The 13592-nt window shown below is 38.3% G+C and overlaps 1 non-coding gene across 1 annotated transcript; it reads left to right on the top strand.

The window, feature by feature from the left end:
* The first annotated feature begins 11924 nt into the window (after positions 1-11924).
* On the top strand, positions 11925-12030 carry LOC122044666. The gene has a single exon (XR_006129690.1). It is a non-coding gene; the product is annotated as a small nucleolar RNA R71 (small nucleolar RNA).
* The last annotated feature ends 1562 nt before the right edge of the window (positions 12031-13592 follow it).

Raw genomic sequence — 13592 nt, 5'->3', positions numbered from 1 at the left:
ACATGATGCTGAGGTAGATATCAAACCTCCCAGTGATTTTAGTAAGACCTCTCCACACCAAGGAAACATTTTTTTGTACATCCTTGGATTGCATACTGATGGATTCCTCTAATTCTGCCTGAACTTCATTCTCTATGTGTCTTGATTTATTTTTCATCCATCAACACTCCCTTATCATCTTCTGCTTTGATCGGGTGTAGAGATAAGTTTAGCACGTCTTGTCCTGACCATTCGCTGAGATTTGACATCGCCATATGGATTATTTCTTGTGCTTCATCCAAACTTTTTTTCATGAGTACCCCCCCCCCCCAGCTGTTGTGTCCAAGAGGCTCTTGTTCTGGAACGAGAGTCCAATGTAAAATATGTAAAGAACCAACCAACTCTCAATACCGTGATGTGGGCACTGATATAGAATTGACAGGTGCCTATCCCAAGCTTGATGCAATGCCTCTTCATCATGTTGCTTGAAGTGCAGAATCTGATCTCTCAACTGAGGAGTTCTTTTTGGAGGAAAGTATCTGTTTAGAAATTTTTTCTCTAATTCATCCCACGTCCTGATGCTTCTCGGCTACAAAGTATTGAACCAAACCTTTGTATTACTTCTGAGACTGAATGGAAAAACTATAAGTTGTATTGAATCAGCCAGAACCCCCTCAACTCTCAATGTGCTGCAATAGCTGTGGAAATCTAGGAGATGCAAGTAAGGATTCTCTGAATCTAATCCCCCAAACTGATTTTCCTGCACCTTAGTGAGCATAAATTGTTGGTGCGGGAAGCATCCGACGATCGAACCCAAGTTTTGATAATGGCAAAGGGTTCAAAGTTAAGTCTTGTTGTTATCTAACATGTTGAATGAGTATTTCAGGAAAGTCCTAACTGCGGTTAGGCAGGTGAAAACCCTAGCGGGTGGTAACCCTAGGTCCTAGGGGACGGTAACCCTAGGTGGAGAAAAGTCCTAGCTGCGGTTAGGCAAAGGGAAAACCCTAGGGGGTGGTAACCCTAGGTCATAGGGGGCGGTAACCCTATGCGGAAAGTCTTGGCAGGTCGATGGCTTCAGACAAAAGTCCTAGTGGGTGGTAACCCTAGGTGGAAAGTCCTGGTGTCGCGAACCAGGTGAAAGACTGGACTAGCCGGGAAGCGGATGTCCAGCAGAAAATCCGGAAGTGTCGAGTGCTGAGCAAAAGTCTAGTCGATCTGGAGGATCGTACTGGCAACAGGTAAATCTCCTAAGTGGAGTAGGTGAGGACGCGTTCCCCGTAGAGGGAACAGTAGGCGTCAGGTCGACCTAGGATTTCCGGTCGGAAACCCGAAGTCAGACCCGGACAGTCTAGAGACTGTCATAAACATTCTTTATTATGCATACTATTATTTTGTGCTAACTTTGTGTTGCAGGATGTTGTTTGGGACTAACATGTCTTGCAGGTACAAAATAACGAAGATTTGCCTCGGATGAACAGTGTCCGTGGCGCCTCCATGGAGCTTGGAGGCGCCTCGGGTGCAAAAGCTGACCTGGCTGCGAAGCTTCAATGGAGGCGCCTTCATGAGGGTATAAGGCGCCTTGGAAGGTGCCTTGAGAAGGGGATAAGGCGCCTTAAAGGGATGAAGTTCAACCAGATCAGATTTGATCCACGCAGAAGACTCGACAGCATGGAGGCGCCTTGAACAGCCTTCAAGGCGCCTTGAACACCCTTTATAAGTGGGTTTCGACCAGCACTTCAAATCATCAAGTTTCAAGTGATTCCAGTGCTACGTGCTGCTCAAAACAACGTTTCTAAGTGCTGCTACTTGTGCCCGACAACCAGGAGCTCCGGATCTTCATTTCTTTATCGTCGGTATAATTATTTATTGTCGTTTATTGTACTTCAACTTGTAATTCTTATCGAGCTTATAGTTGTTGTCCACCGAAAGCGATCAAGGATCGCGGGCCTTCGAGTAGGAGTCGCCTTAGGCTCCGAACGAAGTAAATCCTCCGTGTTCTTCTGTCTGTGTTTGTCTTTTCTATTTCCGCTACATTTACTCGTACGTTTTAAATCGAACGATTCCGATAATTCAAACAATTTAGCCACGAGCGCTATTCACCCCCCCTCTAGCGCGATCTCGATCCAACAATTGGTATCAGAGCGGGGTCGCTTTGAACTGATGCAACCACCATTCAAGCATTTTTCGTGGCTTTGTCGTTTGTATAGGGTTTATTATTTTTCGTGGCTTTGTCGTTTGCAACCACCATTCAACCACTATTCACGCCTTTCGTTTTTTTCCCTCCAAAATTATTTTCGAAAAATTCATTTTCATCCTTTCACGGTTTATTAGTATTGATAAAATATTGAATTTGGCAAAATTTGAAATAATATTTTAAAAATATTTTTTAATAATATTTTATTATTATTTTATTATTTTTTCTCGAAACTGGTGAACTTCTATTTCTATCCTTCCATGCCGCACTGCTAATCCAAGATCAAGTCCTGGTACATTTTTTTTGCTATTTTTTGTGTGCAAGGTTCTTTTAAAATGGCATTCCAAGAAGGATTCTGCACCGTCCGACTGCCGCTCTTTTCTGGCAAGGACTTTGGATACTGGAAGAACCGGATGGAATACCACCTCAAGACGCAAGTCGAGATGTGGATCATCATCCAGATCGGACTCGAACTTCCACGTGACGACACCGGAGAACTTATCTCATTCATCAACTGGGATTCTAGTACAATGAAAAAAGTTGAAGTCGATGCCAAAGCAACCTGCATGCTACAATATGGCCTAACCAATGAAGAACTGAACCGCATCGGCCCCTTCGCAAGTGCAAAAGAGTTGTGGTAAAAGTTGATGAAACTACACGAGGGCACTTCCGACGCTCAAGTAAGTAAGCATAATTTAATAAATGATTTATTTGAATTAGATGAGCAGAATAATACTACTTCGGCCGAGGAAGGTATTACGATGGTTGCAGGTACAAGTAAGACAGAGGAAAAGATATGGTCCGAGTCTTCAGATGAATCCGGGTCCGACGAAGAAGAACCGACGAGCTTCCTCGCTCTACCAGTACTAGCAACCGTGGCGGAAACTGAGTCCGAGTATGAGTCAGAAACCAAGAGCGAATCCGAGACTGAGTCTGATCGATGCCACGAATCCGCATTCATTTCCGAAGGACCAAAACCCACTGTAAGTTCACTACTCGTGGAATTTCAATTAGATAACTTGCATGAATTATTACCTTACTTAGTAAAAAAGTTGGCTAAATCCAATGTCCGGGTTAAGTCGCTCCAAAAGGAGGTAACAACACTTAAGGAAGCGACTGACTCGAGCTCTTTAACTGAGTCAGTTCAAATTGGAAGTTCAACTCAAGTCCAACAACTTGAGGAAGAAAATTCCAATTTGAAAGCTCAAATTAAAGAACTCAAGGACACGTTGGAACGATTCACCTTGGGCTCCAAGAATCTGGATCTGATTCTTGGAAAACAGCGAGCCGTTTACAACAAAACTGGACTTGGATTTAAAACTAAAATAAAATACAAATCATATTTATCGCTAGTTAATAGAAATAATAGAAAATTTATCCAAGCATGGGTGCCAAAATCCAACTTGGTTAATCAAGTTGGAACTGGTCACTATTGGGTCCCCAAGGATCAAGTCTATTACCTTGATAGACCATATCGAGGCTATGATCCAGGGGGAGCTAATAGAAAAATAATATTAAGAACATAATTCAAATTAAAATTCAAATTAAATTTAAAATTAAATTCAAAATTCAAAAATCAAAATCAAAATCAAATTAAAAATTCGAAATTAAATTATAAATTCAAAATTCAAAAATCAAAATCAAATTCAAAATTCAAAATTAAATCATAAATTAAAAATATAGATGGAGGATCCAAAATAGCTGGCACCCCCAACTGAACTACCTGATAGGGTAACTGAACTGAATCTACCCGAAATGGGTAACACAAGAATAGATTACCCGGCAGGGTAATTAAGGTTAGACTAAAATGGGCTAAGTTTAACTTGACCCACAGTACTGGTGAAATTTTTGGATGATAGTACGTTAGGGAAGCTTGGGCATCGCATGTCTAGGAAGATATGGCTTCGACCTGGTGCATTTGGCCAAGTGGAACTGACCGAACCTACCCTTAAATGGATCCTAACTAGTTAGACCAAGGTTTAATATTAAGTTCAATGGGTAGGACTATTTAGAAAACCTCGAAGGCATGGTTACTTTAATGAGTTCCTTGTGACTCACCATAGCCCAGAAGTTTATCCAAAGAATGCTTACTTGTTGAACCCAAAGCTAAACCTGAATCTAACACAAAGTTAAACCAGACCATTAAATTCAACCATAATTCATCTCACAACAATTATAGGGTTCCCTGATTGAAAATTTAGATCGGGTGAGATAACTAATAAATTAAAATTGACTAAAACATAATTTCAAAATTAATTTATTTAAAAATCTTTTCAAAATTATTTTCAAAATTATTTAAAAATTTTTTCAAAATTTTTTTCAAAATTTTTTAAAAATCCTTACAAAATTATTTTCAAAATTATTTAAAAATCTTTTCAAAATTATTTAAAAATCCTTTCAAAATTATTTTCAAAATTATTTAAAAATCTTTTCAAAATTATTTAAAAATCTTTTCAAAAGTATTTTCAAAATTATTTAAAAAACCTTCCAAAATTATTTTCAAAATTATTTAAAAATATTTTCAAAATTATTTTCAAAATTATTTAAAAATCCTTTCAAAATTATTTAAAAATCTTTTCAAAATTATTTTCAAAATTATTTAAAAATCCTTTCAAAATTATTTTCAAAATTATTTAAAAATCCTTTCAAAATTATTTTCAAAATTACTTAAAAATCCTTTCAAAATTATTTTCAAAATTATTTAAAAATATTTTCAAAATTACTTAAAAATCTTTTCAAAATTATTTTCAAAATTATTTAAAAATCCTTTCAAAATTATTTTCAAAATTATTTAAAAATCTTTTCAAAACTTATTTCAAAATCATTTTTAAAATCTTTTCAAAACTTAATTTCAAAATCATTTTAAAATCTTTTCAAAACTAAATTTCAAAAATCATTTGAAAAATCTTTTAAAAAAAATCATTTTAAATCATTTTAAAACTTAATTTCAAAATTATTTTAAGACTTAATTTCAAAATCATTTTTAAAAAATCTTTTCAAAACTTATTTTTAAAATCTTTTCAAAACTAAATTTCAAAAATCATTTGAAAAATCTTTTAAAAAATCATTTTATAAATCTTTTAAAACTTAATTTCAAAATTATTTGAAAAATCTTTTAAAACTTAATTTCAAAATAATTTGAAAAATCTTTTAAAAATCATTTTAAATCTTTTAAAAACTTAATCTCAAAATTATTTGATATTCAAAACTTATGTTTTATATCAACTGCAAAGACAACTCCATCTCACACTCACTCATATGCTAAACATACTTGTTAATCTAGAATGAGTGAGATGGAAAGATAGGAAAATAATTTTTTTTTTAACCTCTCATGCTTGGAGTCCTGAACTCAAAAATTTATTAAGGCATTAATTAAGGGGGAGTGATTTTAAGTCGGTTTTAAAATTAGTTTTTATTTAAACATTTTGACTTGACCTCAAAATTAAAAACTATTTTTGGCATATCTTCGAAAATTCAAGTTATTTTTAACTTAGCTTTAAAATTAAAATTATTGATGACCTGACTCTTAAATTATAACTCCTCTAGAAGCTAAATGTTTTTAAAGCTAAGTACTTAATTAAGTTTTCTCTAACTAAACTTAGTTAAATTATTTTCTAAGCTTAGCTACTTGGCAAGATATTTTCTCAACGCAATCATATTTAAGTTGAAAACATAGCTAAGTATTTTCAAAGTTAGCTAAATATTTTTTAAAAAACATTTAGCTAAGTACTTTTTAAAAGTGTTTAAAAAAAAACAAAAAGGGAATTTAGCTAAGTGTCTCTAAAAGCAATTGTTTTCAAATGCTAAGTTTTGCTGAAAATGCTAAGTATTTTCCAAAGCATTCTCAAAATTTCATCAAAACAATTTTTTTAAAAAAACTAAGTCCTTTTAAGGTTAAATACTTAACAAAGCTATTATCTTCATAAGTTTAGCTAAGTCTTTGATAAAAGTATTTTAAAAGTAAAAATCTTAGCTAAACTGCGTCTTGATCAAATTTTTTTGCTAAACTCCCTCTTTAAAAAAAACTAAGAATTTAAAGTGTTGTGATATCACAAAAATTTGCTTAGTTAAAAGACAAAAATAACCTTATCTCAGCTAAAAGTATCTCTCAAACTAAAGGAAATGGAAATATTAAGATGAAGCATGTTTGTACTTTAGGGCTCTGATACCTGATCAACACCAATTAGATAATTTGATTGCTATTTAACTTGACCCATGCTTGGACTTAAGGACCAACTGAATAAATAACCTAAATTTAAATTTTAGCTACTCTCTCTCTTCAACATAAAAATTAACAAGTTCTTTTTCAAAAATAAGTATTATTTTATTCAAAATTAAGCTAAGTCCCGTTTCACTTAAGCTATATTTTCAAAATTCAATTTTTGCAAAAGGCTTAGCTAAGTGATTTATAGAGCAACTTTCAAACTCTTTTCAAACTTAGCCAACCTTGAAACCTAACTCTATAAATTCTTGCTAAGATATTTTCTAAGTTACCTTTCAGATAGTTCTGCAAAATTTTAACTCAGAGCTTTCAAAATCTTAGGTGAAAATTTATTTTTTTTCAACTTAGCACTTATCCCCTTTTTTTTCATAGCCTAATTTACTTTTCAAAAAGAAAAATTGAAAATTGTTTTCAACTGTCCTATTTTTTTGATAAATGGCAAAGGGGGAGAGTAGGAAATTCAAAAGTAAAAAGTAAAAATTCAAAAAGGAAACCCTGTATTAAGGGGGAGCTTGACAAAAGTTTAAGTGTTAGCTTAAGTTAGGCGTTCATTTGAATTTATATACTTAAGCTTGCTCACTTAAAACTTTTTAATATACTTATGCATTTGTTTTACTTAACTTTGAATTTGGGTTGCCATAATCAAAAAGGGGGAGATTGTTGGTGCGGGAAGCATCCGACGATCGAACCCAAGTTTTGATAATGGCAAAGGGTTTAAAGTTAAGTCTTGTTGTTATCTAACATGTTGAATGAGTATTTCAGGAAAGTCCTAACTGTGGTTAGGCAGGTGAAAACCCTAGGGGGTGGTAACCCTAGGTCCTAGGGGGCGGTAACCCTAGGTCCTAGGGGGCGGTAACCCTAGGTGGAGAAAAGTCCTAGCTGCGGTTAGGCAAAGGGAAAACCCTAGGGGGCGGTAACCCTAGGTCATAGGGGGCGGTAACCCTATGCAGAAAGTCTTGGCAGGTCGATAGCTTCAGGCAAAAGTCCTAGAGGGTGGTAACCCTAGGTGGAAAGTCCTGGTGTCGCGAACCAGGTGAAAGACTGGACTAGCCGGGAAGCGGATGTCCAGCAGAAAGTCCGGAAGTGTCGAGTGCTGAGCAAAAGTCTAGTCGATCTGGAGGATCGTACTAGCAGCAGGTAAATCTCCTGAGTGGAGTAGGTGAGGACGCGTTCCCCGTAGAGGGAACAGTAAGCGTCGGGTCGACCTAGGATTTTCGGTCAAAAACCCGAAGTCAGACCCGGACAGTCTGGAGACTGTCATAAACATTCTTTATTATGCATACTATTATTTTGTGCTAACTTTGTATTGCAGGATGTTGTTTGGGACTAACATGTCTTGCAGGTACAAAATAACGAAGATTTGCCTCGAATGAACAGTGTCCGTGGCGCCTCCATGGAGCTTGGAGGCGCCTCGGGTGCAAAAGCTGACCTGGCTGCGAAGCTTCAATGGAGGCGCCTTCATGAGGGTATAAGGCACCTTGGAAGGCGCCTTGAGAAGGGGATAAGGCGCCTTAAAGGGATGAAGTTCGACCAGATCAGATTTGATCCACGCGGAAGACTCAGCAGCATGGAGGCGCCTTGAACAGCCTTCAAGGCGCCTTGAACACCCTTTATAAGGGGGTTTCGACCAGCACTTCAAATCATCAAGTTTCAAGTGATTCCAGTGCTACGTGCTGCTCAAAACAACGTTTCTAAGTGCTCCTACTTGTGCCCGACGACCAGGAGCTCCGGATCTTCATTTCTTTGTCGTCGATATAATTATTTATTGTCGTTTATTGTACTTCAACTTGTAATTCTTATCGAGCTTATAGTTGTTGCCCACCGGAAGCGATCAAGGATCGCGGGCCTTCGAGTAGGAGTCGCCTTAGGCTCCGAACGAAGTAAATCCTCCGTGTTCTTCTGTCTGTGTTTGTCTTTTCTATTTCCGCTACATTTACTCGTACGTTTTAAATCGAACGATTCCAATAATTCAAACAATTTAGCCGCAAGCGCTATTCACCCCCCCCCCCCCTCTAGCGCGATCTCGATCCAACATAAAATTCTTCACTTGGATTTCTGGAAACACAATGGGCCCTAGCTCTTTAGCAGACTTCGGTGCTCCATAATCCTTTAAGGGTTTTAACATCATATCCTATCCGAATAGATCGGGAGCGCGATGTAGACAGACATGTAGGGTAATTGAATGTCCTGCAAGGTTAGCTTCAAATGCAAAAAAAAAAAAACAATATATGGAATAAAATGTAGGATGTAAAGAAAAACAAGAGTAAAATTATTTATCTCTAAATGCAAACTAAAGGAAAGATAAAGGAAAAGAAAACAAAGTCTAGTCTAATCTAGTATAACTATCACCAACGTTATAGACGCAGTCCCTGGCAATGGCGTCAAAAACTTGTTACGATTCCGCAAGTGCACGGATTTGTCGTCAGTAATATAAAAGATTGTTGAACTCACAAGGACTTATTATAAGCACTAGTGATAACACACTTAGGATTAGCTACACTATCAATGGTTGTAAGTAATCTAAGAAAAGAGATTAGAAAGCGGGGGATGAGAACTAGCAACGAGAAGAAATCAACCTGGTTAATGAAGAGTTCTAGGAGTTCGGTTTTATTGTGGTGGTATTGATGTGTCTCATACTATCCTATACTCATTGTCCATCGGCATGCATTCGTCGGAAGCTAAAGCAACTATCCTTGAGCACCAAACAAAGATGATCCCTATGAAATCCTGGTACGTTTAACCCCTGTCACTAGGGTGCCTCGGTAGATCACAAGGACACGACTCTTATTGATGTTATCAAAGATAGAATTAAGAAGCTTAGTTTGGTCTTTTACTTCCTTGTGGAGGCGTCGCCTCTCCTTTCGAGGAAGTACCCTAGATGTCCATGAACGAGTTACCCCTGTCACTAGGGCCCCTCGAGTGTACAATCTAAGGTATTCCCTCTACCAGGTTGGCAATCGCTACACAATCAATCAACACGACAAAGAGTTCGAGTAGTCGAAACAAAACAAGCAAAATCATCCAATGAATATAAACATAATATGAGTTTTACATCAAAATCAATCCACAATTACTCCCTTATCCTAGAACAAGGACTCTACTCCATAGACGCTGGAGAAAAACCCGAGGACATAGTAAATCTAAATATACAATCCTCAAAATCAAAGAGAGAAAGAAGAAGTATGCTTATCCAATAATGATGAGTGATCTTTGGATCCAACCCTTTGCTTCTGGAGTTGATGTGGTGATGAAAGGTTGTTGGATTGATATCCTGGATGGCGTGGAATGACACCAAAGTGATTCTACTCTTGTCGGCTCGCCTCCCGGCTCTCCCCTCCTTCGGAAAAGGGGTTAACACCCCTTTTATAGGCTAGGGTGTGGCGTGGCGGCACAGCCGTGCAAGGATGGCACGACCGTGCTCTAACTTGGCTCAGGATGCGCTGCATGGCCGTGCCGATCGGAGACTCCTTTAAGCGCACGGAGACTCGCCTTTCGCCATTTTGGTTCCTCTGATGCCTCCACACCCATGAAACGCTCACGGCCAACTCGTGGTGGCTCTGCACATCCTGAAAATGAATACCCAAAAATAATGAAATAATAAAAGTACTCGACTTGAACTTACTAGAGAAATAAAACGATAAACGGAATGATGAACTAAAATGAAAAACCCTTGGGTTGCCTCTCAAGAAGCGCTTATTTTAGGTCTTTAGCTCGACCATGTTTCAGTTAATATGGACTAAATCCGTGGAAGCACGACTCTCCTCCTAGGGTTAATACTCCAGTCTGCGCCTTTAGTTTCACTTGTGCAAGACAAATGTATTTCTTATTGCTCGCTGGAGGGGAACTCTCATGGAAACTGCACTCCTCGACTTTGTGTATGTTGATCTTGCTAGAATTTCCCTGAGAAGAGGGGTCGCAGATAGAGGAATAAGATAAATCAAATTTAATCCTTTCTTTGTCAATCTCCAAGGATAACTTGTGACTTTTCACATCAATAAGGGCTCCAGCTGTGGCAAGGAATGGTCTTCCAAGGATGATCAGTATCTTGGGATCCTCCTCCATATCTAGGATAATGAAATCTGTAGGAATGATACATCCACCCACTTCTACTGGCATGTCTTCCACTATTCTCATTGGGTATCTACATGAATGGTCAGCTAATTGCAGTGCCATAGTAGTCAGTTTAATGTTCTGGAGTCCTAGCTTCTTACATAATGAGTACGGAAGTAGGATAACGTTGGCTCCCAAGTCGCAGAAAGCTCTCTGTATGAGTTCAGAACCAATTTTGCAAGGTATGGGAAAACTCCCCGGATCCTGAAGTTTTGGTGAAATATTTGCCATAAGTAGAGCGCTGCAATTCTCTGTTAATGCTATGGTCTCGAAGTCGCCCTTTTGCCTCCTGTTAGATAAAATTCCCTTTAAAAATTTTACGAACTTCGACATTTGGTGCAGTACATCTATCAGTGGTACTTCTACGCAAATTTCCTTAATCTTCTTCAGGAATTGGTTGAACTCTTCATCCTTTTGGAATGTTATCAGTTTCTAAGGGAAAGGAATTGTTTGACTTTGTGGAAGAATTTAAAAAGTTCCTTCAACTTTCTTGGTGACCTCCTCTTCATCCCTGTTTTGGATCTGATTGGGGATTAGGGTAGAGGGCTCTTCCTCTGAGCTAGGTCCTTTCTGAGTAGTGATTTGGGGGCCTCCCAAAGTTCGTCCGTTCCTCAGCTCGATGTGGTTGCAGTGTTCTACTGGGTTTATATCTGGCTTTCCTGGAAATGTTCCCTGTGCTCTTGAGAAGGACTGGGCTATCTAGGTTATCTTGTTGTCTTGCATCTTTTTATGTTTCTCAGAATTTTCCATTCTTTGAGTCAACTGCTTGATCTCATTCTTCATCTCTTTTTGCTCTGAGAGACCTTCTTCAAGCATCCTTTCGATTTTGGACAGTTGTGAAGGTTGTTGTTGATAAGTCTGTTGTCCAGATGGGTAACTCTGTTGCCCAGGTTGATAGCTTTGTTTTACTGGCCCTTGGTCTTGATTGTTCCAGTATGAGAAATTTGGGTGGTTCCTCCATCCAGGGTTATATGTGTTGGAGTACGGATTGTTCTGCTTTTGGTTGTAACTGACTATCGCATCGCATTGCACAAGTTGGTTTATCTGTGCTTGTATTGGCCCTAAGGGGCAAGTATCTTGAGCATGATACGTACTTCCGCAAGTTTCACAAACACAAACTATTGCATTGGCCATGTTGTTTCCCATGGCCTCAAGCTTTTTGGTCAGAGCGTCCAGCTTTGCAGACATGAGTGTGACTGCATCTACGTCAAATTTTCCTGATGCCTTTATTGGATTCCCTGAGAAAGAACCACCAGATCTTTCAGTTGCCCATGGTGGTTCTGTGCCACATTCTCTATGATCTCTTCAGCTTCATCAAGGCTCTTGTTCATTAGTGCTCCTCCTGCTACAGAGTCGAGGGATACCTTCGTGTGATAGTTGATTCCATTGTAGAAGGTGTGTAGAATCAACCATTTCTCAAGGTCATGATGGGGGCACTGTCTCAAAATACTTTTGAATCTATCCCAGACTTCAAATAATGATTCTGAGTCTATCTGTTTGAAGCTAGCGATCAAGTTCCTCATGTGGGCAGTTTTGCTCGGTGGGTAGAACTTGTCCAAAAATTTCTGCTCACATTGCTCCCAAGATGATATGTTGTTTACTGGAAGAGCATTTAGCCACTGCTTGGCTTTGTCTTTTAGGAAAAATCCAAAAAAGAAGCAATCTTACTGATTCTGGAGGGACCCCATTCACTTTCATAGTTCCGCAAATCTCGTAGAAAAGCTCTAAGTGGTGGTTTGCATTATCGTGCGATCCTCCTCTAAATTGATTCTGCTGAACCATGTGGATCACTGCAGTCTTGATTTTAAAATTGTTGGCTTCGATTGGCGGTCGAGTGATGCTAGATCGAACCCCTCATGCATAAGGTGTTGCATAATCCTTCAATAGTTTATCTGCCATTTCTGAAGATTCTTGTGCAGCTTGAAATATTTTTTGTAAGTTTCTTGTTCTCAAGAAAGTCCTATCAATCTCTGGATCAAACGGCAGAAGTTGTCCTGAAAGATTAGCTCTTCGCATGCAAAAACAATATATGGAATAAAATGCAGAAAATAAAGAAAAACAAAAATAGAATTATTTATCTCTAAAATGCAGAATGTTAGAAAAAGGAAAAATAAAGGAAAAAAAACTAAGTCTAGTCTAATCTAATATGACTTTCGCTAATGTTCTAGACGTAGTCCCCGGCAACGACACCAAAAACTTGTTACGAACCGCAAGTTCACGGATTCGTCGTCAGTAATAAAGATTATCGATCCCACGAGGGCTGGTTATAAGCACTAGTAATGGTTCACTTAAGATTAGCTAAACTATTGATGGTTGTGAGTTATCTAAAGAAAAGAGAATGAGAAACGGAAACAAGAACTAGTGAAGAGAGAGTAATTTACTTGGTTTATGAAGAGTTCTATGAGCTTGGTTTCATTGTGGTGGTATTGATGTATCACGTTATATCCTCTAATCATTGTCCATCAACGTGTATTCACCGGAAGTTAAAGCTACTATCCTTAAGCACTAAATAAAGAAAATCCCTGTGAAATCCTATTACGGTTAACCCCTGTCACTAGGACGCCTCGGTAGATCATAAGAACGCAACTCTAATTGATGTTATTAAGGATAGAAGTAAGGGTTCGGTTTGGTCTCTTACTTCATTGCGGAGAAGTTGCCTCTCCTTTCGAGGAAATACCCTAGATGTCCGTGAACGGGTTACCCCTGTCACTAGGGCCCCTCGGGTGTACGATCTAAGATAATCTCTCTACGAGGTTAGAAATTCCTACACAATCAATTAATATGCAATTGAAACAAAGCAAGCGAAATCATCCAAAGAATATAAGCATAAGTACGAGTCTTATATCAAACCGATCCACAACTACTCCCTAATCCTAGAACAAGGAATCTACTCCATAGACGCCGGAGAAAAACCCGAAGGCATGATGTAATTAAGCACACAATCCCAAACAAGAAGAGAGAAAGAGAAAGGATGCTTATTCAACGACGAGGAGTGATCTTCAGATCCAATCCTTTACTTCTGGAGTCGATGTGGTGATGAAGGATCGCTGGACGCAGGTCCTGGATGATGTGGAATGACACCAAGGT

The sequence above is a fragment of the Zingiber officinale genome, chromosome 2A (assembly GCF_018446385.1).
Source record: "Zingiber officinale cultivar Zhangliang chromosome 2A, Zo_v1.1, whole genome shotgun sequence".
Taxonomy (NCBI): domain Eukaryota; kingdom Viridiplantae; phylum Streptophyta; class Magnoliopsida; order Zingiberales; family Zingiberaceae; genus Zingiber; species Zingiber officinale.
The sequence above is the reverse complement of the archived record's forward strand: the minus strand, read 5'-3'. Positions and strand labels throughout refer to the sequence as shown.